At 44.9% G+C, this 25000-nt stretch overlaps 28 non-coding genes across 28 annotated transcripts; 11 read left to right on the forward strand and 17 right to left on the reverse strand.

Moving 5' to 3' along the window:
• Positions 1 to 1748: 1748 nt before the first annotated feature.
• trnag-ucc (transfer RNA glycine (anticodon UCC)) lies at positions 1749 to 1820 on the reverse strand. Its single transcript has one exon. It is a non-coding gene; the product is annotated as a tRNA-Gly (tRNA).
• A 160-nt stretch (positions 1821 to 1980) lies between these two features.
• Positions 1981 to 2062, forward strand: trnal-uag (transfer RNA leucine (anticodon UAG)). Its single transcript has one exon. It is a non-coding gene; the product is annotated as a tRNA-Leu (tRNA).
• Positions 2063 to 2242: 180 nt separating this feature from the next.
• On the reverse strand, positions 2243 to 2324 carry trnas-aga (transfer RNA serine (anticodon AGA)). Its single transcript has one exon. It is a non-coding gene; the product is annotated as a tRNA-Ser (tRNA).
• A 2910-nt stretch (positions 2325 to 5234) lies between these two features.
• On the reverse strand, positions 5235 to 5306 carry trnag-ucc (transfer RNA glycine (anticodon UCC)). Its single transcript has one exon. It is a non-coding gene; the product is annotated as a tRNA-Gly (tRNA).
• A 160-nt stretch (positions 5307 to 5466) lies between these two features.
• On the forward strand, positions 5467 to 5548 carry trnal-uag (transfer RNA leucine (anticodon UAG)). The gene has a single exon. It is a non-coding gene; the product is annotated as a tRNA-Leu (tRNA).
• Positions 5549 to 5728: 180 nt separating this feature from the next.
• trnas-aga (transfer RNA serine (anticodon AGA)) lies at positions 5729 to 5810 on the reverse strand. The gene has a single exon. It is a non-coding gene; the product is annotated as a tRNA-Ser (tRNA).
• A 1876-nt stretch (positions 5811 to 7686) lies between these two features.
• On the reverse strand, positions 7687 to 7758 carry trnag-ucc (transfer RNA glycine (anticodon UCC)). The gene has a single exon. It is a non-coding gene; the product is annotated as a tRNA-Gly (tRNA).
• Positions 7759 to 7918: 160 nt separating this feature from the next.
• Positions 7919 to 8000, forward strand: trnal-uag (transfer RNA leucine (anticodon UAG)). Its single transcript has one exon. It is a non-coding gene; the product is annotated as a tRNA-Leu (tRNA).
• A 180-nt stretch (positions 8001 to 8180) lies between these two features.
• trnas-aga (transfer RNA serine (anticodon AGA)) lies at positions 8181 to 8262 on the reverse strand. Its single transcript has one exon. It is a non-coding gene; the product is annotated as a tRNA-Ser (tRNA).
• A 1876-nt stretch (positions 8263 to 10138) lies between these two features.
• Positions 10139 to 10210, reverse strand: trnag-ucc (transfer RNA glycine (anticodon UCC)). Its single transcript has one exon. It is a non-coding gene; the product is annotated as a tRNA-Gly (tRNA).
• Positions 10211 to 10370: 160 nt separating this feature from the next.
• trnal-uag (transfer RNA leucine (anticodon UAG)) lies at positions 10371 to 10452 on the forward strand. Its single transcript has one exon. It is a non-coding gene; the product is annotated as a tRNA-Leu (tRNA).
• A 180-nt stretch (positions 10453 to 10632) lies between these two features.
• trnas-aga (transfer RNA serine (anticodon AGA)) lies at positions 10633 to 10714 on the reverse strand. The gene has a single exon. It is a non-coding gene; the product is annotated as a tRNA-Ser (tRNA).
• A 1340-nt stretch (positions 10715 to 12054) lies between these two features.
• On the reverse strand, positions 12055 to 12126 carry trnag-ucc (transfer RNA glycine (anticodon UCC)). The gene has a single exon. It is a non-coding gene; the product is annotated as a tRNA-Gly (tRNA).
• A 160-nt stretch (positions 12127 to 12286) lies between these two features.
• Positions 12287 to 12368, forward strand: trnal-uag (transfer RNA leucine (anticodon UAG)). Its single transcript has one exon. It is a non-coding gene; the product is annotated as a tRNA-Leu (tRNA).
• Positions 12369 to 14484: 2116 nt separating this feature from the next.
• trnag-ucc (transfer RNA glycine (anticodon UCC)) lies at positions 14485 to 14556 on the reverse strand. The gene has a single exon. It is a non-coding gene; the product is annotated as a tRNA-Gly (tRNA).
• Positions 14557 to 14716: 160 nt separating this feature from the next.
• Positions 14717 to 14798, forward strand: trnal-uag (transfer RNA leucine (anticodon UAG)). Its single transcript has one exon. It is a non-coding gene; the product is annotated as a tRNA-Leu (tRNA).
• A 180-nt stretch (positions 14799 to 14978) lies between these two features.
• trnas-aga (transfer RNA serine (anticodon AGA)) lies at positions 14979 to 15060 on the reverse strand. Its single transcript has one exon. It is a non-coding gene; the product is annotated as a tRNA-Ser (tRNA).
• Positions 15061 to 15894: 834 nt separating this feature from the next.
• On the reverse strand, positions 15895 to 15966 carry trnag-ucc (transfer RNA glycine (anticodon UCC)). Its single transcript has one exon. It is a non-coding gene; the product is annotated as a tRNA-Gly (tRNA).
• Positions 15967 to 16126: 160 nt separating this feature from the next.
• trnal-uag (transfer RNA leucine (anticodon UAG)) lies at positions 16127 to 16208 on the forward strand. The gene has a single exon. It is a non-coding gene; the product is annotated as a tRNA-Leu (tRNA).
• A 1590-nt stretch (positions 16209 to 17798) lies between these two features.
• trnag-ucc (transfer RNA glycine (anticodon UCC)) lies at positions 17799 to 17870 on the reverse strand. The gene has a single exon. It is a non-coding gene; the product is annotated as a tRNA-Gly (tRNA).
• Positions 17871 to 18030: 160 nt separating this feature from the next.
• trnal-uag (transfer RNA leucine (anticodon UAG)) lies at positions 18031 to 18112 on the forward strand. Its single transcript has one exon. It is a non-coding gene; the product is annotated as a tRNA-Leu (tRNA).
• Positions 18113 to 18292: 180 nt separating this feature from the next.
• trnas-aga (transfer RNA serine (anticodon AGA)) lies at positions 18293 to 18374 on the reverse strand. The gene has a single exon. It is a non-coding gene; the product is annotated as a tRNA-Ser (tRNA).
• Positions 18375 to 19721: 1347 nt separating this feature from the next.
• On the reverse strand, positions 19722 to 19793 carry trnag-ucc (transfer RNA glycine (anticodon UCC)). Its single transcript has one exon. It is a non-coding gene; the product is annotated as a tRNA-Gly (tRNA).
• A 160-nt stretch (positions 19794 to 19953) lies between these two features.
• trnal-uag (transfer RNA leucine (anticodon UAG)) lies at positions 19954 to 20035 on the forward strand. Its single transcript has one exon. It is a non-coding gene; the product is annotated as a tRNA-Leu (tRNA).
• A 1590-nt stretch (positions 20036 to 21625) lies between these two features.
• On the reverse strand, positions 21626 to 21697 carry trnag-ucc (transfer RNA glycine (anticodon UCC)). Its single transcript has one exon. It is a non-coding gene; the product is annotated as a tRNA-Gly (tRNA).
• A 160-nt stretch (positions 21698 to 21857) lies between these two features.
• On the forward strand, positions 21858 to 21939 carry trnal-uag (transfer RNA leucine (anticodon UAG)). The gene has a single exon. It is a non-coding gene; the product is annotated as a tRNA-Leu (tRNA).
• Positions 21940 to 24059: 2120 nt separating this feature from the next.
• On the reverse strand, positions 24060 to 24131 carry trnag-ucc (transfer RNA glycine (anticodon UCC)). Its single transcript has one exon. It is a non-coding gene; the product is annotated as a tRNA-Gly (tRNA).
• A 160-nt stretch (positions 24132 to 24291) lies between these two features.
• trnal-uag (transfer RNA leucine (anticodon UAG)) lies at positions 24292 to 24373 on the forward strand. Its single transcript has one exon. It is a non-coding gene; the product is annotated as a tRNA-Leu (tRNA).
• The last annotated feature ends 627 nt before the right edge of the window (positions 24374 to 25000 follow it).

Raw genomic sequence — 25000 nt, forward strand, 5'->3', positions numbered from 1 at the left:
GTCAATCAAGAGTCCGCAGTTGAATACTTATTTACTTTGCAAAGATCGATCGATCGATCGAAAGAAATCAAAAGCCATAGGCTTAAAAATGGGGCACTGGCAAAGTAAACAAAATCCCATCACACACTTGAGCAGAAGAAGCCATTACTCTCAGGATTTAAATCTACGTGGGGAGACCCCAAAAGAACTCTTTGGCCTCATTAGTCATCCCTGTCAAGGCGTTGCTGAATAATCTCATGTGTTATAAACATCTTGGACTTAGGCTAAAATGCTATGCTGCACCTTACCACCCAAGTACGCTTGTAGTTTGGGAATTTTGTTCACTGACAATTGCCAGAAAACCTTTTTGATTCTGAAAATAGAGCTTATTTGAGCGTTTCTTCTATAACGTAACACAGCGCCATCGGAACCTTTTCTTGTGCGTGTGTATGGGTTGTAGCCTTTTTTTCCTGCCGCCAAAAGTAGGAGGAGTTTTGAGGCCAAAGCGCATGCTTCTAAAGTTCAGAGGGATGGCATTGTCAACCAAGAGTCCGCAGTTGAATACTTATTTACTTTGCAAAGATCGATCGATCGATCGAAAGAAATCAAAAGCCATAGGCTTAAAAATGGGGCACTGGCAAAGTAAACAAAATCCCATCACACTCTTGAGCAGAAGAAGCCATTACTCTCAGGATTTAAATCTACGTGGGGAGACCCCAAAAGAACTCTTTGGCCTCATTAGTCATCCCTGTCAAGGCGTTGCTGAATAATCTCATGTGTTATAAACATCTTGGACTTAGGCTAAAATGCTATGCTGCACCTTACCACCCAAGTACGCTTGTAGTTTGGGAATTTTGTTCACTGACAATTGCCAGAAAACCTTTTTGATTCTGAAAATAGAGCTTATTTGAGCGTTTCTTCTATAACGTAACACAGCGCCATCGGAACCTTTTCTTGTGCGTGTGTATGGGTTGTAGCCTTTTTTTCCTGCCGCCAAAAGTAGGAGGAGTTTTGAGGCCAAAGCGCATGCTTCTAAAGTTCAGAGGGATGGCATTGTCAACCAAGAGTCCGCAGTTGAATACTTATTTACTTTGCAAAGATCGATCGATCGATCGAAAGAAATCAAAAGCCATAGGCTTAAAAATGGGGCACTGGCAAAGTAAACAAAATCCCATCACACTCTTGAGCAGAAGAAGCCATTACTCTCAGGATTTAAATCTACGTGGGGAGACCCCAAAAGAACTCTTTGGCCTCATTAGTCATCCCTGTCAAGGCGTTGCTGAATAATCTCATGTGTTATAAACATCTTGGACTTAGGCTAAAATGCTATGCTGCACCTTACCACCCAAGTACGCTTGTAGTTTGGGAATTTTGTTCACTGACAATTGCCAGAAAACCTTTTTGATTCTGAAAATAGAGCTTATTTGAGCGTTTCTTCTATAACGTAACACAGCGCCATCGGACCGGACCACTCGGGCTGCCTCTGCGGCGCAACGGTAGCGCGTCTGACTGCAGATCAGAAAGTTGCGTGTTCAACTTCACGTCAGCGTCATGTACTTTGTTGATTCTTGTTATAGTGGGTGAACAGCATTCACTCATTCATGTTATGGGGCTGTTTCATACCTGTCACTCCGCAATCATGCGATCTGCCAAGAGGATTAGTTCAAATGCTCTAATACTCAACTGTTTGACAGTTTGGCCATTGCCCTCTGAGAGCTTTAGTTGTGAATGAAACTGCATATACACATGTATAACTCAAAAGTACAGCATGCGATGGCCGGGACTCGAACCCGGGTCAACTGCTTGGAAGGCAGCTATGCTTACCACTATACCACCATCGCAAGGACACTTGCTTTCGCAGTGCCGTGTCGCAAATCGGCGCCTGTAATTGATATCTAAAGTTCCATGCACACGGAACATGGTTTGAAGATAATTACTATCATAGAAATGCCTTTTTTTGCACGGTTTCGCTGGTCGCATTTCTTGTCCAACTGAGCAACAGGTAGCGTGGCCGAGTGGTCTAAGGCGCTGGATTTAGGTTCCAGTCTCTTTGGAGGCGTGGGTTTAAATCCCACCGCTGCCAGTTCGCATGCCAAACGTCAAGAGCAGGGCTGTGTGATGTCTGTCGGCAGCGCTTCCGTTTGAGTTTAGCTTTCATAAAATACATATTCTAAATCTGGCCCTGGTCAAAAGCCAACCAGGGATTCTTTACTTCCGCCAAATGGCCTGCCAGCAGGGGCCCGTACGGGAACAACATGAACCACGTTGTTGGCAGGATTCGAACCTGCGCGGGAAATTCCCAATGGATTTCTAGTCCATCGCCTTAACCACTCGGCCACAACAACTCATTAGCTGCTTACGGGAACCTTTTCTTGTGCGTGTGTATGGGTTGTAGCCTTTTTTTCCTGCCGCCAAAAGTAGGAGGAGTTTTGAGGCCAAAGCGCATGCTTCTGAAGTTCAGAGGGATGGCAATGTCAATCAAGAGTCCGCAGTTGAATACTTATTTACTTTGCAAAGATCGATCGATCGATCGAAAGAAATCAAAAGCCATAGGCTTAAAAATGGGGCACTGGCAAAGTAAACAAAATCCCATCACACACTTGAGCAGAAGAAGCCATTACTCTCAGGATTTAAATCTACGTGGGGAGACCCCAAAAGAACTCTTTGGCCTCATTAGTCATCCCTGTCAAGGCGTTGCTGAATAATCTCATGTGTTATAAACATCTTGGACTTAGGCTAAAATGCTATGCTGCACCTTACCACCCAAGTACGCTTGTAGTTTGGGAATTTTGTTCACTGACAATTGCCAGAAAACCTTTTTGATTCTGAAAATAGAGCTTATTTGAGCGTTTCTTCTATAACGTAACACAGCGCCATCGGAACCTTTTCTTGTGCGTGTGTATGGGTTGTAGCCTTTTTTTCCTGCCGCCAAAAGTAGGAGGAGTTTTGAGGCCAAAGCGCATGCTTCTAAAGTTCAGAGGGATGGCATTGTCAACCAAGAGTCCGCAGTTGAATACTTATTTACTTTGCAAAGATCGATCGATCGATCGAAAGAAATCAAAAGCCATAGGCTTAAAAATGGGGCACTGGCAAAGTAAACAAAATCCCATCACACTCTTGAGCAGAAGAAGCCATTACTCTCAGGATTTAAATCTACGTGGGGAGACCCCAAAAGAACTCTTTAACCTCATTTGTCATCCCTGTCAAGGCGTTGCTGAATAATCTCATGTGTTATAAACATCTTGGACTTAGGCTAAAATGCTATGCTGCACCTTACCACCCAAGTACGCTTGTAGTTTGGGAATTTTGTTCACTGACAATTGCCAGAAAACCTTTTTGATTCTGAAAATAGAGCTTATTTGAGCGTTTCTTCTATAACGTAACACAGCGCCATCGGAACCTTTTCTTGTGCGTGTGTATGGGTTGTAGCCTTTTTTTCCTGCCGCCAAAAGTAGGAGGAGTTTTGAGGCCAAAGCGCATGCTTCTAAAGTTCAGAGGGATGGCAATGTCAATCAAGAGTCCGCAGTTGAATACTTATTTACTTTGCAAAGATCGATCGATCGATCGAAAGAAATCAAAAGCCATAGGCTTAAAAATGGGGCACTGGCAAAGTAAACAAAATCCCATCACACACTTGAGCAGAAGAAGCCATTACTCTCAGGATTTAAATCTACGTGGGGAGACCCCAAAAGAACTCTTTGGCCTCATTAGTCATCCCTGTCAAGGCGTTGCTGAATAATCTCATGTGTTATAAACATCTTGGACTTAGGCTAAAATGCTATGCTGCACCTTACCACCCAAGTACGCTTGTAGTTTGGGAATTTTGTTCACTGACAATTGCCAGAAAACCTTTTTGATTCTGAAAATAGAGCTTATTTGAGCGTTTCTTCTATAACGTAACACAGCGCCATCGGAACCTTTTCTTGTGCGTGTGTATGGGTTGTAGCCTTTTTTTCCTGCCGCCAAAAGTAGGAGGAGTTTTGAGGCCAAAGCGCATGCTTCTAAAGTTCAGAGGGATGGCATTGTCAACCAAGAGTCCGCAGTTGAATACTTATTTACTTTGCAAAGATCGATCGATCGATCGAAAGAAATCAAAAGCCATAGGCTTAAAAATGGGGCACTGGCAAAGTAAACAAAATCCCATCACACTCTTGAGCAGAAGAAGCCATTACTATCAGGATTTAAATCTACGTGGGGAGACCCCAAAAGAACTCTTTAACCTCATTTGTCATCCCTGTCAAGGCGTTGCTGAATAATCTCATGTGTTATAAACATCTTGGACTTAGGCTAAAATGCTATGCTGCACCTTACCACCCAAGTACGCTTGTAGTTTGGGAATTTTGTTCACTGACAATTGCCAGAAAACCTTTTTGATTCTGAAAATAGAGCTTATTTGAGCGTTTCTTCTATAACGTAACACAGCGCCATCGGAACCTTTTCTTGTGCGTGTGTATGGGTTGTAGCCTTTTTTTCCTGCCGCCAAAAGTAGGAGGAGTTTTGAGGCCAAAGCGCATGCTTCTAAAGTTCAGAGGGATGGCATTGTCAACCAAGAGTCCGCAGTTGAATACTTATTTACTTTGCAAAGATCGATCGATCGATCGAAAGAAATCAAAAGCCATAGGCTTAAAAATGGGGCACTGGCAAAGTAAACAAAATCCCATCACACTCTTGAGCAGAAGAAGCCATTACTCTCAGGATTTAAATCTACGTGGGGAGACCCCAAAAGAACTCTTTGGCCTCATTAGTCATCCCTGTCAAGGCGTTGCTGAATAATCTCATGTGTTATAAACATCTTGGACTTAGGCTAAAATGCTATGCTGCACCTTACCACCCAAGTACGCTTGTAGTTTGGGAATTTTGTTCACTGACAATTGCCAGAAAACCTTTTTGATTCTGAAAATAGAGCTTATTTGAGCGTTTCTTCTATAACGTAACACAGCGCCATCGGACCGGACCACTCGGGCTGCCTCTGCGGCGCAACGGTAGCGCGTCTGACTGCAGATCAGAAAGTTGCGTGTTCAACTTCACGTCAGCGTCATGTACTTTGTTGATTCTTGTTATAGTGGGTGAACAGCATTCACTCATTCATGTTATGGGGCTGTTTCATACCTGTCACTCCGCAATCATGCGATCTGCCAAGAGGATTAGTTCAAATGCTCTAATACTCAACTGTTTGACAGTTTGGCCATTGCCCTCTGAGAGCTTTAGTTGTGAATGAAACTGCATATACACATGTATAACTCAAAAGTACAGCATGCGATGGCCGGGACTCGAACCCAGGTCAACTGCTTGGAAGGCAGCTATGCTTACCACTATACCACCATCGCAAGGACACTTGCTTTCGCAGTGCCGTGTCGCAAATCGGCGCCTGTAATTGATATCTAAAGTTCCATGCACACGGAACATGGTTTGAAGATAATTACTATCATAGAAATGCCTTTTTTTGCACGGTTTCGCTGGTCGCATTTCTTGTCCAACTGAGCAACAGGTAGCGTGGCCGAGTGGTCTAAGGCGCTGGATTTAGGTTCCAGTCTCTTTGGAGGCGTGGGTTTAAATCCCACCGCTGCCAGTTCGCATGCCAAACGTCAAGAGCAGGGCTGTGTGATGTCTGTCGGCAGCGCTTCCGTTTGAGTTTAGCTTTCATAAAATACATATTCTAAATCTGGCCCTGGTCAAAAGCCAACCAGGGATTCTTTACTTCCGCCAAATGGCCTGCCAGCAGGGGCCCGTACGGGAACAACATGAACCACGTTGTTGGCAGGATTCGAACCTGCGCGGGAAATTCCCAATGGATTTCTAGTCCATCGCCTTAACCACTCGGCCACAACAACTCATTAGCTGCTTACGGGAACCTTTTCTTGTGCGTGTGTATGGGTTGTAGCCTTTTTTTCCTGCCGCCAAAAGTAGGAGGAGTTTTGAGGCCAAAGCGCATGCTTCTGAAGTTCAGAGGGATGGCAATGTCAATCAAGAGTCCGCAGTTGAATACTTATTTACTTTGCAAAGATCGATCGATCGATCGAAAGAAATCAAAAGCCATAGGCTTAAAAATGGGGCACTGGCAAAGTAAACAAAATCCCATCACACACTTGAGCAGAAGAAGCCATTACTCTCAGGATTTAAATCTACGTGGGGAGACCCCAAAAGAACTCTTTGGCCTCATTAGTCATCCCTGTCAAGGCGTTGCTGAATAATCTCATGTGTTATAAACATCTTGGACTTAGGCTAAAATGCTATGCTGCACCTTACCACCCAAGTACGCTTGTAGTTTGGGAATTTTGTTCACTGACAATTGCCAGAAAACCTTTTTGATTCTGAAAATAGAGCTTATTTGAGCGTTTCTTCTATAACGTAACACAGCGCCATCGGAACCTTTTCTTGTGCGTGTGTATGGGTTGTAGCCTTTTTTTCCTGCCGCCAAAAGTAGGAGGAGTTTTGAGGCCAAAGCGCATGCTTCTAAAGTTCAGAGGGATGGCATTGTCAACCAAGAGTCCGCAGTTGAATACTTATTTACTTTGCAAAGATCGATCGATCGATCGAAAGAAATCAAAAGCCATAGGCTTAAAAATGGGGCACTGGCAAAGTAAACAAAATCCCATCACACTCTTGAGCAGAAGAAGCCATTACTCTCAGGATTTAAATCTACGTGGGGAGACCCCAAAAGAACTCTTTGGCCTCATTAGTCATCCCTGTCAAGGCGTTGCTGAATAATCTCATGTGTTATAAACATCTTGGACTTAGGCTAAAATGCTATGCTGCACCTTACCACCCAAGTACGCTTGTAGTTTGGGAATTTTGTTCACTGACAATTGCCAGAAAACCTTTTTGATTCTGAAAATAGAGCTTATTTGAGCGTTTCTTCTATAACGTAACACAGCGCCATCGGAACCTTTTCTTGTGCGTGTGTATGGGTTGTAGCCTTTTTTTCCTGCCGCCAAAAGTAGGAGGAGTTTTGAGGCCAAAGCGCATGCTTCTAAAGTTCAGAGGGATGGCATTGTCAACCAAGAGTCCGCAGTTGAATACTTATTTACTTTGCAAAGATCGATCGATCGATCGAAAGAAATCAAAAGCCATAGGCTTAAAAATGGGGCACTGGCAAAGTAAACAAAATCCCATCACACTCTTGAGCAGAAGAAGCCATTACTCTCAGGATTTAAATCTACGTGGGGAGACCCCAAAAGAACTCTTTGGCCTCATTAGTCATCCCTGTCAAGGCGTTGCTGAATAATCTCATGTGTTATAAACATCTTGGACTTAGGCTAAAATGCTATGCTGCACCTTACCACCCAAGTACGCTTGTAGTTTGGGAATTTTGTTCACTGACAATTGCCAGAAAACCTTTTTGATTCTGAAAATAGAGCTTATTTGAGCGTTTCTTCTATAACGTAACACAGCGCCATCGGACCGGACCACTCGGGCTGCCTCTGCGGCGCAACGGTAGCGCGTCTGACTGCAGATCAGAAAGTTGCGTGTTCAACTTCACGTCAGCGTCATGTACTTTGTTGATTCTTGTTATAGTGGGTGAACAGCATTCACTCATTCATGTTATGGGGCTGTTTCATACCTGTCACTCCGCAATCATGCGATCTGCCAAGAGGATTAGTTCAAATGCTCTAATACTCAACTGTTTGACAGTTTGGCCATTGCCCTCTGAGAGCTTTAGTTGTGAATGAAACTGCATATACACATGTATAACTCAAAAGTACAGCATGCGATGGCCGGGACTCGAACCCGGGTTAACTGCTTGGAAGGCAGCTATGCTTACCACTATACCACCATCGCAAGGACACTTGCTTTCGCAGTGCCGTGTCGCAAATCGGCGCCTGTAATTGATATCTAAAGTTCCATGCACACGGAACATGGTTTGAAGATAATTACTATCATAGAAACGCCTTTTTTTGCACGGTTTCGCTGGTCGCATTTCTTGTCCAACTGAGCAACAGGTAGCGTGGCCGAGTGGTCTAAGGCGCTGGATTTAGGTTCCAGTCTCTTTGGAGGCGTGGGTTTAAATCCCACCGCTGCCAGTTCGCATGCCAAACGTCATGAGCAGGGCTGTGTGATGTCTGTCGGCAGCGCTTCCGTTTGAGTTTAGCTTTCATAAAATACATATTCTAAATCTGGCCCTGGTCAAAAGCCAACCAGGGATTCTTTACTTCCGCCAAATGGCCTGCCAGCAGGGGCCCGTACGGGAACAACATGAACCACGTTGTTGGCAGGATTCGAACCTGCGCGGGAAATTCCCAATGGATTTCTAGTCCCTCGCCTTAACCACTCGGCCACAACAACTCATTAGCTGCTTACGGGAACCTTTTCTTGTGCGTGTGTATGGGTTGTGGCCTTTTTTTCCTGCCGCCAAAAGTAGGAGGAGTTTTGAGGCCAAAGCGCATGCTTCTGAAGTTCAGAGGGATGGCAATGTCAATCAAGAGTCCGCAGTTGAATACTTATTTACTTTGCAAAGATCGATCGATCGATCGAAAGAAATCAAAAGCCATAGGCTTAAAAATGGGGCACTGGCAAAGTAAACAAAATCCCATCACACACTTGAGCAGAAGAAGCCATTACTCTCAGGATTTAAATCTACGTGGGGAGACCCCAAAAGAACTCTTTGGCCTCATTAGTCATCCCTGTCAAGGCGTTGCTGAATAATCTCATGTGTTATAAACATCTTGGACTTAGGCTAAAATGCTATGCTGCACCTTACCACCCAAGTACGCTTGTAGTTGGGAATTTTGTTCACTGACAATTGCCAGATAAACCTTTTTGATTCTGAAAATAGAGCTTATTTGAGCGTTTCTTCTATAACGTAACACAGCGCCATCGGAACCTTTTCTTGTGCGTGTGTATGGGTTGTAGCCTTTTTTTCCTGCCGCCAAAAGTAGGAGGAGTTTTGAGGCCAAAGCGCATGCTTCTAAAGTTCAGAGGGATGGCATTGTCAACCAAGAGTCCGCAGTTGAATACTTATTTACTTTGCAAAGATCGATCGATCGATCGAAAGAAATCAAAAGCCATAGGCTTAAAAATGGGGCACTGGCAAAGTAAACAAAATCCCATCACACTCTTGAGCAGAAGAAGCCATTACTCTCAGGATTTAAATCTACGTGGGGAGACCCCAAAAGAACTCTTTGGCCTCATTAGTCATCCCTGTCAAGGCGTTGCTGAATAATCTCATGTGTTATAAACATCTTGGACTTAGGCTAAAATGCTATGCTGCACCTTACCACCCAGGTACGCTTGTAGTTTGGGAATTTTGTTCACTGACAATTGCCAGAAAACCTTTTTGATTCTGAAAATAGAGCTTATTTGAGCGTTTCTTCTATAACGTAACACAGCGCCATCGGAACCTTTTCTTGTGCGTGTGTATGGGTTGTAGCCTTTTTTTCCTGCCGCCAAAAGTAGGAGGAGTTTTGAGGCCAAAGCGCATGCTTCTAAAGTTCAGAGGGATGGCATTGTCAACCAAGAGTCCGCAGTTGAATACTTATTTACTTTGCAAAGATCGATCGATCGATCTAAAGAAATCAAAAGCCATAGGCTTAAAAATGGGGCACTGGCAAAGTAAACAAAATCCCATCACACTCTTGAGCAGAAGAAGCCATTACTCTCAGGATTTAAATCTACGTGGGGAGACCCCAAAAGAACTCTTTGGCCTCATTAGTCATCCCTGTCAAGGCGTTGCTGAATAATCTCATGTGTTATAAACATCTTGGACTTAGGCTAAAATGCTATGCTGCACCTTACCACCCAAGTACGCTTGTAGTTTGGGAATTTTGTTCACTGACAATTGCCAGAAAACCTTTTTGATTCTGAAAATAGAGCTTATTTGAGCGTTTCTTCTATAACGTAACACAGCGCCATCGGACCGGACCACTCGGGCTGCCTCTGCGGCGCAACGGTAGCGCGTCTGACTGCAGATCAGAAAGTTGCGTGTTCAACTTCACGTCAGCGTCATGTACTTTGTTGATTCTTGTTATAGTGGGTGAACAGCATTCACTCATTCATGTTATGGGGCTGTTTCATACCTGTCACTCCGCAATCATGCGATCTGCCAAGAGGATTAGTTCAAATGCTCTAATACTCAACTGTTTGACAGTTTGGCCATTGCCCTCTGAGAGCTTTAGTTGTGAATGAAACTGCATATACACATGTATAACTCAAAAGTACAGCATGCGATGGCCGGGACTCGAACCCGGGTTAACTGCTTGGAAGGCAGCTATGCTTACCACTATACCACCATCGCAAGGACACATACTTTCGCAGTGCCGTGTCGCAAATCGGCGCCTGTAATTGATATCTAAAGTTCCATGCACACGGAACATGGTTTGAAGATAATTACTATCATAGAAACGCCTTTTTTTGCACGGTTTCGCTGGTCGCATTTCTTGTCCAACTGAGCAACAGGTAGCGTGGCCGAGTGGTCTAAGGCGCTGGATTTAGGTTCCAGTCTCTTCGGAGGCGTGGGTTTAAATCCCACCGCTGCCAGTTCGCATGCCGAACGTCAAGAGCAGGGCTGTGTGATGTCTGTCGGCAGCGCTTCCGTTTGAGTTAAGCTTTCATAAAATACATATTCTAAATCTGGCCCTGGTCAAAAGCCAACCAGGGATTCTTTACTTCAGCCAAATGGCCTGCCAGCAGGGGCCCGTTCGGGAACAACATGAACCACGTTGTTGGCAGGATTCGAACCTGCGCGGGAAATTCCCAATGGATTTCTAGTCCATCGCCTTAACCACTCGGCCACAACAACTCATTAGCTGCTTTTCTTGTGCGTGTGTATGGGTTGTAGCCTTTTTTTCCTGCCGCCAAAAGTAGGAGGAGTTTTGAGGCCAAAGCGCATGCTTCTAAAGTTCAGAGGGATGGCAATGTCAACCAAGAGTCCGCAGTTGAATACTTATTTACTTTGCAAAGATCGATCGATCGATCGAAAGAAATCAAAAGCCATAGGCTTAAAAATGGGGCACTGGCAAAGTAAACAAAATCCCATCACACACTTGAGCAGAAGAAGCCATTACTCTCAGGATTTAAATCTACGTGGGGAGACCCCAAAATAACTCTTTGGCCTCATTAGTCATCCCTGTCAAGGCGTTGCTGAATAATCTCATGTGTTATAAACATCTTGGACTTAGGCTAAAATGCTATGCTGCACCTTACCACCCAAGTACGCTTGTAGTTTGGGAATTTTGTTCACTGACAATTGCCAGAAAACCTTTTTGATTCTGAAAATAGAGCTTATTTGAGCGTTTCTTCTATAACGTAACACAGCGCCATCGGAACCTTTTCTTGTGCGTGTGTATGGGTTGTAGCCTTTTTTTCCTGCCGCCAAAAGTAGGAGGAGTTTTGAGGCCAAAGCGCATGCTTCTGAAGTTCAGAGGGATGGCAATGTCAACCAAGAGTCCGCTGTTGAATACTTATTTACTTTGCAAAGATCGATCGATCGATCGAAAGAAATCAAAAGCCATAGGCTTAAAAATGGGGCACTGGCAAAGTAAACAAAATCCCATCACACACTTGAGCAGAAGAAGCTATTACTCTCAGGATTTAAATCTACGTGGGGAGACCCCAAAAGAACTCTTTGGCCTCATTAGTCATCCCTGTCAAGGCGTTGCTGAATAATCTCATGTGTTATAAACATCTTGGACTTAGGCTAAAATGCTATGCTGCACCTTACCACCCAAGTACGCTTGTAGTTTGGGAATTTTGTTCACTGACAATTGCCAGAAAACCTTTTTGATTCTGAAAATAGAGCTTTTTTGAGCGTTTCTTCTATAACGTAACACAGCGCCATCGGACCGGACCACTCGGGCTGCCTCTGCGGCGCAACGGTAGCGCGTCTGACTGCAGATCAGAAAGTTGCGTGTTCAACTTCACGTCAGCGTCATGTACTTTGTTGATTCTTGTTATAGTGGGTGAACAGCATTCACTCATTCATGTTATGGGGCTGTTTCATACCTGTCACTCCGCAATCATGCGATCTGCCAAGAGGATTAGTTCAAATGCTCAACTGTTTGACAGTTTGGCCATTGCCCTCTGAGAGCTTTAGTTGTGAATGAAACTGCATATACACATGTATAACTCAAAAGTACAGCATGCGATGGCCGGGAATCGAACACGGGTCAACTGCTTGGAAGGCAGCTATGCTTACCACTATACCACCATCGCAAGGACACATGCTTTCGCAGTGCCGTGTCGCAAATCGGCGCCTGTAATTGATATCTAAAGTTCCATGCACACGGAACATGGTTTGAAGATAATTACTATCATAGAAACGCCTTTTTTTGCACGGTTTCGCTGGTCGCATTTCTTGTCCAACTGAGCAACAGGTAGCGTGGCCGAGTGGTCTAAGGCGCTGGATTTAGGTTCCAGTCTCTTCGGAGGCGTGGGTTTAAATCCCACCGCTGCCAGTTCGCATGCCGAACGTCAAGAGCAGGGCTGTGTGATGTCTGTCGGCAGCGCTTCCGTTTGAGTTTAGCTTTCATAAAATACATATTCTAAATCTGGCCCTGGTCAAAAGCCAACCAGGGATTCTTTACTTTCGCCAAATGGCCTGCCAGCAGGGGCCCGTACGGGAACAACATGAACCACGTTGTTGGCAGGATTCGAACCTGCGTGGGAAATTCCCAACGGATTTCTAGTCCAACAACTCATTAGCTGCTTACGGGAACCTTTTCTTGTGCGTGTGTATGGGTTGTAGCCTTTTTTTCCTGCCGCCAAAAGTAGGAGGAGTTTTGAGGCCAAAGCGCATGCTTCTGAAGTTCAGAGGGATGGCAATGTCAATCAAGAGTCCGCAGTTGAATACTTATTTACTTTGCAAAGATCGATCGATCGATCGATCGATCGAAAGAAATCAAAAGCCATAGGCTTAAAAATGGGGCACTGGCAAAGTAAACAAAATCCCATCACACACTTGAGCAGAAGAAGCCATTACTCTCAGGATTTAAATCTACGTGGGGAGACCCCAAAAGAACTCTTTGGCCTCATTAGTCATCCCTGTCAAGGCATTGCTGAATAATCTCATGTGTTATAAACATCTTGGACTTAGGCTAAAATGCTATGCTGCACCTTACCACCCAAGTACGCTTGTAGTTTGGGAATTTTGTTCACTGACAATTGCCAGAAAACCTTTTTGATTCTGAAAATAGAGCTTATTTGAGCGTTTCTTCTATAACGTAACACAGCGCCATCGGAACCTTTTCTTGTGCGTGTGTATGGGTTGTAGCCTTTTTTTCCTGCCGCCAAAAGTAGGAGGAGTTTTGAGGCCAAAGCGCATGCTTCTAAAGTTCAGAGGGATGGCAATGTCAACCAAGAGTCCGCAGTTGAATACTTATTTACTTTGCAAAGATCGATCGATCGATCGAAAGAAATCAAAAGCCATAGGCTTAAAAATGGGGCACTGGCAAAGTAAACAAAATCCCATCACACACTTGAGCAGAAGAAGCCATTACTCTCAGGATTTAAATCTACGTGGGGAGACCCCAAAAGAACTCTTTGGCCTCATTAGTCATCCCTGTCAAGGCGTTGCTGAATAATCTCATGTGTTATAAACATCTTGGACTTAGGCTAAAATGCTATGCTGCACCTTACCACCCAAGTACGCTTGTAGTTTGGGAATTTTGTTCACTGACAATTGCCAGAAAACCTTTTTGATTCTGAAAATAGAGCTTATTTGAGCATTTCTTCTATAACGTAACACAGCGCCATCGGAACCTTTTCTTGTGCGTGTGTATGGGTTGTAGCCTTTTTTTCCTGCCGCCAAAAGTAGGAGGAGTTTTGAGGCCAAAGCGCATGCTTCTGAAGTTCAGAGGGATGGCAATGTCAACCAAGAGTCCGCAGTTGAATACTTATTTACTTTGCAAAGATCGATCGATCGATCGAAAGAAATCAAAAGCCATAGGCTTAAAAATGGGGCACTGGCAAAGTAAACAAAATCCCATCACACACTTGAGCAGAAGAAGCTATTACTCTCAGGATTTAAATCTACGTGGGGAGACCCCAAAAGAACTCTTTGGCCTCATTAGTCATCCCTGTCAAGGCGTTGCTGAATAATCTCATGTGTTATAAACATCTTGGACTTAGGCTAAAATGCTATGCTGCACCTTACCACCCAAGTACGCTTGTAGTTTGGGAATTTTGTTCACTGACAATTGCCAGAAAACCTTTTTGATTCTGAAAATAGAGCTTATTTGAGCGTTTCTTCTATAACGTAACACAGCGCCATCGGACCGGACCACTCGGGCTGCCTCTGCGGCGCAACGGTAGCGCGTCTGACTGCAGATCAGAAAGTTGCGTGTTCAACTTCACGTCAGCGCCATGTACTTTGTTGATTCTTGTTATAGTGGGTGAACAGCATTCACTCATTCATGTTATGGGGCTGTTTCATACCTGTCACTCCGCAATCATGCGATCTGCCAAGAGGATTAGTTCAAATGCTCAACTGTTTGACAGTTTGGCCATTGCCCTCTGAGAGCTTTAGTTGTGAATGAAACTGCATATACACATGTATAACTCAAAAGTACAGCATGCGATGGCCGGGAATCGAACACGGGTCAACTGCATGGAAGGCAGCTATGCTTACCACTATACCACCATCGCAAGGACACATGCTTTCGCAGTGCCGTGTCGCAAATCGGCGCCTGTAATTGATATCTAAAGTTCCATGCACACGGAACATGGTTTGAAGATAATTACTATCATAGAAACGCCTTTTTTTGCACGGTTTCGCTGGTCGCATTTCTTGTCCAACTGGGCAACAGGTAGCGTGGCCGAGTGGTCTAAGGCGCTGGATTTAGGTTCCAGTCTCTTCGGAGGCGTGGGTTTAAATCCCACCGCTGCCAGTTCGCATGCCTAACGTCAAGAGCAGGGCTGTGTGATGTCTGTCGGCAGCGCTTCCGTTTGAGTTTAGCTTTCATAAAATACATATTCTAAATCTGGCCCTGGTCAAAAGCCAACCAGGGATTCTTTACTTCCGCCAAATGGCCTGCCAGCGGGGCCCCGTACGGGAACAACATGAACCACGTTGTTGGCAGGATTCGAACCTGCGCGGGAAATTCCCAATGGATTTCTAGTCCATCGCCTTAACCACTCGGCCACAACAACTCATTAACTGCTTACGGGAACCTTTTCTTGTGCGTGTGTATGGGTTGTAGCCTTTTTTTCCTGCCGCCAAAAGTAGGAGGAGTTTTGAGGCCAAAGCGCATGCTTCTGAAGTTCAGAGGGATGGCAATGTCAACCAAGAGTCCGCAGTTGAATACTTATTTACTTTGCAAAGATCGATCGATCGATCGAAAGAAATCAAAAGCCATAGGCTTAAAAATGGGGCACTGGCAAAGTAAACAAAATCCCATCACACACTTGAGCAGAAGAAGCCATTACTCTCAGGATTTAAATCTACGTGGGGAGACCCCAAAAGAACTCTTTGGCCTCATTAGTCATCCCTGTCAAGGCGTTGCTGAATAATCTCATGTGTTATAAACATCTTGGACTTAGGCTAAAATGCTATGCTGCACCTTACCACCCAAGTACGCTTGTAGTTTGGGAATTTTGTTCACTGACAATTGCCAGAAAACCTTTTTGATTCTGAAAATAGAGCTTATTTGAGCGTTTCTTCTATAACGTAACACAGCGCCATCGGACCGGACCACTCGGGCTGCCTCTGTGGCGCAACGGTAGCGCGTCTGACTGCAGATCAGAAAGTTGCGTGTTCAACTTCACGTCAGCGTCATGTACTTTGTTGATTCTTGTTATAGTGGGTGAACAGCATTCACTCATTCATGTTATGGGGCTGTTTCATACCTGTCACTCCGCAATCATGCGATCTGCCAAGAGGATTAGTTCAAATGCTCAACTGTTTGACAGTTTGGCCATTGCCCTCTGAGAGCTTTAGTTGTGAATGAAACTGCATATACACATGTATAACTCAAAAGTACAGCATGCGATGGCCGGGAATCGAACCCGGGTCAACTGCTTGGAAGGCAGCTATGCTTACCACTATACCACCATCGCAAGGACACATGCTTTCGCAGTGCCGTGTCGCAAATCGGCGCCTGTAATTGATATCTAAAGTTCCATGCACACGGAACATGGTTTGAAGATAATTACTATCATAGAAACGCCTTTTTTTGCACGGTTTCGCTGGTCGCATTTCTTGTCCAACTGAGCAACAGGTAGCGTGGCCGAGTGGTCTAAGGCGCTGGATTTAGGTTCCAGTCTCTTCGGAGGCGTGGGTTTAAATCCCACCGCTGCCAGTTCGCATGCCGAACGTCAAGAGCAGGGCTGTGTGATGTCTGTCGGCAGCGCTTCCGTTTGAGTTTAGCTTTCATAAAATACATATTCTAAATCTGGCCCTGGTCAAAAGCCAACCAGGGATTCTTTACTTCCGCCAAATGGCCTGCCAGCAGGGGCCCGTACGGGAACAACATGAACCACGTTGTTGGCAGGATTCGAACCTGCGCGGGAAATTCCCAACGGATTTCTAGTCCAACAACTCATTAGCTGCTTACGGGAACCTTTTCTTGTGCGTGTGTATGGGTTGTAGCCTTTTTTCCTGCCGCCAAAAGTAGGAGGAGTTTTGAGGCCAAAGCGCATGCTTCTGAAGTTCAGAGGGATGGCAATGTCAATCAAGAGTCCGCAGTTGAATACTTATTTACTTTGCAAAGATCGATCGATCGATCGAAAGAAATCAAAAGCCATAGGCTTAAAAATGGGGCACTGGCAAAGTAAACAAAATCCCATCACACACTTGAGCAGAAGAAGCCATTACTCTCAGGATTTAAATCTACGTGGGGAGACCCCAAAAGAACTCTTTGGCCTCATTAGTCATCCCTGTCAAGGCGTTGCTGAATAATCTCATGTGTTATAAACATCTTGGACTTAGGCTAAAATGCTATGCTGCACCTTACCACCCAAGTACGCTTGTAGTTTGGGAATTTTGTTCACTGACAATTGCCAGAAAACCTTTTTGATTCTGAAAATAGAGCTTATTTGAGCATTTCTTCTATAACGTAACACAGCGCCATCGGAACCTTTTCTTGTGCGTGTGTATGGGTTGTAGCCTTTTTTTCCTGCCGCCAAAAGTAGGAGGAGTTTTGAGGCCAAAGCGCATGCTTCTGAAGTTCAGAGGGATGGCAATGTCAACCAAGAGTCCGCAGTTGAATACTTATTTACTTTGCAAAGATCGATCGATCGATCGAAAGAAATCAAAAGCCATAGGCTTAAAAATGGGGCACTGGCAAAGTAAACAAAATCCCATCACACACTTGAGCAGAAGAAGCTATTACTCTCAGGATTTAAATCTACGTGGGGAGACCCCAAAAGAACTCTTTGGCCTCATTAGTCATCCCTGTCAAGGCGTTGCTGAATAATCTCATGTGTTATAAACATCTTGGACTTAGGCTAAAATGCTATGCTGCACCTTACCACCCAAGTACGCTTGTAGTTTGGGAATTTTGTTCACTGACAATTGCCAGAAAACCTTTTTGATTCTGAAAATAGAGCTTATTTGAGCGTTTCTTCTATAACGTAACACAGCGCCATCGGACCGGACCACTCGGGCTGCCTCTGCGGCGCAACGGTAGCGCGTCTGACTGCAGATCAGAAAGTTGCGTGTTCAACTTCACGTCAGCGTCATGTACTTTGTTGATTCTTGTTATAGTGGGTGAACAGCATTCACTCATTCATGTTATGGGGCTGTTTCATACCTGTCACTCCGCAATCATGCGATCTGCCAAGAGGATTAGTTCAAATGCTCAACTGTTTGACAGTTTGGCCATTGCCCTCTGAGAGCTTTAGTTGTGAATGAAACTGCATATACACATGTATAACTCAAAAGTACAGCATGCGATGGCCGGGAATCGAACACGGGTCAACTGCATGGAAGGCAGCTATGCTTACCACTATACCACCATCGCAAGGACACATGCTTTCGCAGTGCCGTGTCGCAAATCGGCGCCTGTAATTGATATCTAAAGTTCCATGCACACGGAACATGGTTTGAAGATAATTACTATCATAGAAACGCCTTTTTTTGCACGGTTTCGCTGGTCGCATTTCTTGTCCAACTGAGCAACAGGTAGCGTGGCCGAGTGGTCTAAGGCGCTGGATTTAGGTTCCAGTCTCTTCGGAGGCGTGGGTTTAAATCCCACCGCTGCCAGTTCGCATGCCTAACGTCAAGAGCAGGGCTGTGTGATGTCTGTCGGCAGCGCTTCCGTTTGAGTTTAGCTTTCATAAAATACATATTCTAAATCTGGCCCTGGTCAAAAGCCAACCAGGGATTCTTTACTTCCGCCAAATGGCCTGCCAGCGGGGCCCCGTACGGGAACAACATGAACCACGTTGTTGGCAGGATTCGAACCTGCGCGGGAAATTCCCAATGGATTTCTAGTCCATCGCCTTAACCACTCGGCCACAACAACTCATTAGCTGCTTACGGGAACCTTTTCTTGTGCGTGTGTATGGGTTGTAGCCTTTTTTTCCTGCCGCCAAAAGTAGGAGGAGTTTTGAGGCCAAAGCGCATGCTTCTGAAGTTCAGAGGGATGGCAATGTCAACCAAGAGTCCGCAGTTGAATACTTATTTACTTTGCAAAGATCGATCGATCGATCGAAAGAAATCAAAAGCCATAGGCTTAAAAATGGGGCACTGGCAAAGTAAACAAAATCCCATCACACACTTGAGCAGAAGAAGCCATTACTCTCAGGATTTAAATCTACGTGGGGAGACCCCAAAAGAACTCTTTGGCCTCATTAGTCATCCCTGTCAAGGCGTTGCTGAATAATCTCATGTGTTATAAACATCTTGGACTTAGGCTAAAATGCTATGCTGCACCTTACCACCCAAGTACGCTTGTAGTTTGGGAATTTTGTTCACTGACAATTGCCAGAAAACCTTTTTGATTCTGAAAATAGAGCTTATTTGAGCGTTTCTTCTATAACGTAACACAGCGCCATCGGAACCTTTTCTTGTGCGTGTGTATGGGTTGTAGCCTTTTTTTCCTGCCGCCAAAAGTAGGAGGAGTTTTGAGGCCAAAGCGCATGCTTCTGAAGTTCAGAGGGATGGCAATGTCAATCAAGAGTCCGCAGTTGAATACTTATTTACTTTGCAAAGATCGATCGATCGAAAGAAATCAAAAGCCATAGGCTTAAAAATGGGGCACTGGCAAAGTAAACAAAATCCCATCACACACTTGAGCAGAAGAAGCCATTACTCTCAGGATTTAAATCTACGTGGGGAGACCCCAAAAGAACTCTTTGGCCTCATTAGTCATCCCTGTCAAGGCGTTGCTGAATAATCTCATGTGTTATAAACATCTTGGACTTAGGCTAAAATGCTATGCTGCACCTTACCACCCAAGTACGCTTGTAGTTTGGGAATTTTGTTCACTGACAATTGCCAGAAAACCTTTTTGATTCTGAAAATAGAGCTTATTTGAGCGTTTCTTCTATAACGTAACACAGCGCCATCGGACCGGACCACTCGGGCTGCCTCTGTGGCGCAACGGTAGCGCGTCTGACTGCAGATCAGAAAGTTGCGTGTTCAACTTCACGTCAGCGTCATGTACTTTGTTGATTCTTGTTATAGTGGGTGAACAGCATTCACTCATTCATGTTATGGGGCTGTTTCATACCTGTCACTCCGCAATCATGCGATCTGCCAAGAGGATTAGTTCAAATGCTCAACTGTTTGACAGTTTGGCCATTGCCCTCTGAGAGCTTTAGTTGTGAATGAAACTGCATATACACATGTATAACTCAAAAGTACAGCATGCGATGGCCGGGAATCGAACCCGGGTCAACTGCTTGGAAGGCAGCTATGCTTACCACTATACCACCATCGCAAGGACACATGCTTTCGCAGTGCCGTGTCGCAAATCGGCGCCTGTAATTGATATCTAAAGTTCCATGCACACGGAACATGGTTTGAAGATAATTACTATCATAGAAACGCCTTTTTTTGCACGGTTTCGCTGGTCGCATTTCTTGTCCAACTGAGCAACAGGTAGCGTGGCCGAGTGGTCTAAGGCGCTGGATTTAGGTTCCAGTCTCTTCGGAGGCGTGGGTTTAAATCCCACCGCTGCCAGTTCGCATGCCGAACGTCAAGAGCAGGGCTGTGTGATGTCTGTCGGCAGCGCTTCCGTTTGAGTTTAGCTTTCATAAAATACATATTCTAAATCTGGCCCTGGTCAAAAGCCAACCAGGGATTCTTTACTTCCGCCAAATGGCCTGCCAGCAGGGGCCCGTACGGGAACAACATGAACCACGTTGTTGGCAGGATTCGAACCTGCGCGGGAAATTCCCAACGGATTTCTAGTCCAACAACTCATTAGCTGCTTACGGGAACCTTTTCTTGTGCGTGTGTATGGGTTGTAGCCTTTTTTCCTGCCGCCAAAAGTAGGAGGAGTTTTGAGGCCAAAGCGCATGCTTCTGAAGTTCAGAGGGATGGCAATGTCAATCAAGAGTCCGCAGTTGAATACTTATTTACTTTGCAAAGATCGATCGATCGATCGATCGAAAGAAATCAAAAGCCATAGGCTTAAAAATGGGGCACTGGCAAAGTAAACAAAATCCCATCACACACTTGAGCAGAAGAAGCCATTACTCTCAGGATTTAAATCTACGTGGGGAGACCCCAAAAGAACTCTTTGGCCTCATTAGTCATCCCTGTCAAGGCATTGCTGAATAATCTCATGTGTTATAAACATCTTGGACTTAGGCTAAAATGCTATGCTGCACCTTACCACCCAAGTACGCTTGTAGTTTGGGAATTTTGTTCACTGACAATTGCCAGAAAACCTTTTTGATTCTGAAAATAGAGCTTATTTGAGCGTTTCTTCTATAACGTAACACAGCGCCATCGGAACCTTTTCTTGTGCGTGTGTATGGGTTGTAGCCTTTTTTTCCTGCCGCCAAAAGTAGGAGGAGTTTTGAGGCCAAAGCGCATGCTTCTGAAGTTCAGAGGGATGGCAATGTCAATCAAGAGTCCGCAGTTGAATACTTATTTACTTTGCAAAGATCGATCGATCGAAAGAAATCAAAAGCCATAGGCTTAAAAATGGGGCACTGGCAAAGTAAACAAAATCCCATCACACACTTGAGCAGAAGAAGCCATTACTCTCAGGATTTAAATCTACGTGGGGAGACCCCAAAAGAACTCTTTGGCCTCATTAGTCATCCCTGTCAAGGCGTTGCTGAATAATCTCATGTGTTATAAACATCTTGGACTTAGGCTAAAATGCTATGCTGCACCTTACCACCCAAGTACGCTTGTAGTTTGGGAATTTTGTTCACTGACAATTGCCAGAAAACCTTTTTGATTCTGAAAATAGAGCTTATTTGAGCGTTTCTTCTATAACGTAACACAGCGCCATCGGACCGGACCACTCGGGCTGCCTCTGTGGCGCAACGGTAGCGCGTCTGACTGCAGATCAGAAAGTTGCGTGTTCAACTTCACGTCAGCGTCATGTACTTTGTTGATTCTTGTTATAGTGGGTGAACAGCATTCACTCATTCATGTTATGGGGCTGTTTCATACCTGTCACTCCGCAATCATGCGATCTGCCAAGAGGAATAGTTCAAATGCTCAACTGTTTGACAGTTTGGCCATTGCCCTCTGAGAGCTTTAGTTGTGAATGAAACTGCATATACACATGTATAACTCAAAAGTACAGCATGCGATGGCCGGGAATCGAACACGGGTCAACTGCTTGGAAGGCAGCTATGCTTACCACTATACCACCATCGCAAGGACACATGCTTTCGCAGTGCCGTGTCGCAAATCGGCGCCTGTAATTGATATCTAAAGTTCCATGCACACGGAACATGGTTTGAAGATAATTACTATCATAGAAACGCCTTTTTTTGCACGGTTTTGCTGGTCGCATTTCTTGTCCAACTGAGCAACAGGTAGCGTGGCCGAGTGGTCTAAGGCGCTGGATTTAGGTTCCAGTCTCTTCGGAGGCGTGGGTTTAAATCCCACCGCTGCCAGTTCGCATGCCGAACGTCAAGAGCAGGGCTGTGTGATGTCTGTCGGCAGCGCTTCCGTTTGAGTTTAGCTTTCATAAAATACATATTCTAAATCTGGCCCTGGTCAAAAGCCAACCAGGGATTCTTTACTTCCGCCAAATGGCCTGCCAGCAGGGGCCCGTACGGGAACAACATGAACCACGTTGTTGGCAGGATTCGAACCTGCGCGGGAAATTCCCAACGGATTTCTAGTCCAACAACTCATTAGCTGCTTACGGGAACCTTTTCTTGTGCGTGTGTATGGGTTGTAGCCTTTTTTTCCTGCCGCCAAAAGTAGGAGGAGTTTTGAGGCCAAAGCGCATGCTTCTGAAGTTCAGAGGGATGGCAATGTCAATCAAGAGTCCGCAGTTGAATACTTATTTACTTTGCAAAGATCGATCGATCGATCGATCGAAAGAAATCAAAAGCCATAGGCTTAAAAATGGGGCACTGGCAAAGTAAACAAAATCCCATCACACACTTGAGCAGAAGAAGCCATTACTCTCAGGATTTAAATCTACGTGGGGAGACCCCAAAAGAACTCTTTGGCCTCATTAGTCATCCCTGTCAAGGCATTGCTGAATAATCTCATGTGTTATAAACATCTTGGACTTAGGCTAAAATGCTATGCTGCACCTTACCACCCAAGTACGCTTGTAGTTTGGGAATTTTGTTCACTGACAATTGCCAGAAAACCTTTTTGATTCTGAAAATAGAGCTTATTTGAGCGTTTCTTCTATAACGTAACACAGCGCCATCGAAACCTTTTCTTGTGCGTGTGTATGAGTTGTAGCCTTTTTTTCCTGCCGCCAAAAGTAGGAGGAGTTTTGAGGCCAAAGCGCATGCTTCTAAAGTTCAGAGGGATGGCAATGTCAACCAAGAGTCCGCAGTTGAATACTTATTTACTTTGCAAAGATCGATCGATCGATCGAAAGAAATCAAAAGCCATAGGCTTAAAAATGGGGCACTGGCAAAGTAAACAAAATCCCATCACACACTTGAGCAGAAGAAGCCATTACTCTCAGGATTTAAATCTACGTGGGGAGACCCCAAAAGAACTCTTTGGCCTCATTAGTCATCCCTGTCAAGGCATTGCTGAATAATCTCATGTGTTATAAACATCTTGTACTTAGGCTAAAATGCTATGCTTCACCTTACCACCCAAGTACGCTTGTAGTTTGGGAATTTTGTTCACTGACAATTGCCAGAAAACCTTTTTGATTCTGAAAATAGAGCTTATTTGAGCGTTTCTTCTATAACGTAACACAGCGCCATCGGAACCTTTTCTTGTGCGTGTGTATGGGTTGTAGCCTTTTTTTCCTGCCGCCAAAAGTAGGAGGAGTTTTGAGGCCAAAGCGCATGCTTCTAAAGTTCAGAGGGATGGCAATGTCAACCAAGAGTCCGCAGTTGAATACTTATTTACTTTGCAAAGATCGATCGATCGATCGAAAGAAATCAAAAGCCATAGGCTTAAAAATGGGGCACTGGCAAAGTAAACAAAATCCCATCACACACTTGAGCAGAAGAAGCCATTACTCTCAGGATTTAAATCTACGTGGGGAGACCCCAAAAGAACTCTTTGGCCTCATTAGTCATCCCTGTCAAGGCGTTGCTGAATAATCTCATGTGTTATAAACATCTTGGACTTAGGCTAAAATGCTATGCTGCACCTTACCACCCAAGTACGCTTGTAGTTTGGGAATTTTGTTCACTGACAATTGCCAGAAAACCTTTTTGATTCTGAAAATAGAGCTTATTTGAGCGTTTCTTCTATAACGTAACACAGCGCCATCGGACCGGACCACTCGGGCTGCCTCTGCGGCGCAACGGTAGCGCGTCTGACTGCAGATCAGAAAGTTGCGTGTTCAACTTCACGTCAGCGTCATGTACTTTGTTGATTCTTGTTATAGTGGGTGAACAGCATTCACTCATTCATGTTATGGGGCTGTTTCATACCTGTCACTCCGCAATCATGCGATCTGCCAAGAGGATTAGTTCAAATGCTCTAATACTCAACTGTTTGACAGTTTGGCCATTGCCCTCTGAGAGCTTTAGTTGTGAATGAAACTGCATATACACATGTATAACTCAAAAGTACAGCATGCGATGGCCGGGACTCGAACCCGGGTCAGCTGCTTGGAAGGCAGCTATGCTTACCACTATACCACCATCACAAGGACACTTGCTTTCGCAGTGCCGTGTCGCAAATCGGCGCCTGTAATTGATATCTAAAGTTCCATGCACACGGAACATGGTTTGAAGATAATTACTATCATAGAAACGCCTTTTTTTGCACGGTTTCGCTGGTCGCATTTCTTGTCCAACTGAGCAACAGGTAGCGTGGCCGAGTGGCCTAAGGCGCTGGATTTAGGTTCCAGTCTCTTCGGAGGCGTGGGTTTAAATCCCACCGCTGCCAGTTCGCATGCCGAACGTCAAGAGCAGGGCTGTGTGATGTCTGTCGGCAGCGCTTCCGTTTGAGTTTAGCTTTCATAAAATACATATTCTAAATCTGGCCCTGGTCAAAAGCCAACCAGGGATTCTTTACTTCAGCCAAATGGCCTGCCAGCAGGGGCCCGTACGGGAACAACATGAATCGCGTTGTTGGCAGGATTCGAACCTGCGCGGGAAATTCCCAATGGATTTCTAGTCCAACAACTCATTAGCTGCTTACGGGAACCTTTTCTTGTGCGTGTGTATGGGTTGTAGCCTTTTTTTCCTGCCGCCAAAAGTAGGAGGAGTTTTGAGGCCAAAGCGCATGCTTCTGAAGTTCAGAGGGATGGCAATGTCAATCAAGAGTCCGCAGTTGAATACTTATTTACTTTGCAAAGATCGATCGATCGATCGAAAGAAATCAAAAGCCATAGGCTTAAAAATGGGGCACTGGCAAAGTAAACAAAATCCCATCACACACTTGAGCAGAAGAAGCCATTACTCTCAGGATTTAAATCTACGTGGGGAGACCCCAAAAGAACTCTTTGGCCTCATTAGTCATCCCTGTCAAGGCATTGCTGAATAATCTCATGTGTTATAAACATCTTGGACT

The sequence above is a fragment of the Eucyclogobius newberryi genome, unplaced genomic scaffold (assembly GCF_026437365.1).
Source record: "Eucyclogobius newberryi isolate DKJ021-1_F unplaced genomic scaffold, fEucNew1.0.hap1 SCAF_11, whole genome shotgun sequence".
NCBI lineage: Eukaryota > Metazoa > Chordata > Actinopteri > Gobiiformes > Gobiidae > Eucyclogobius > Eucyclogobius newberryi.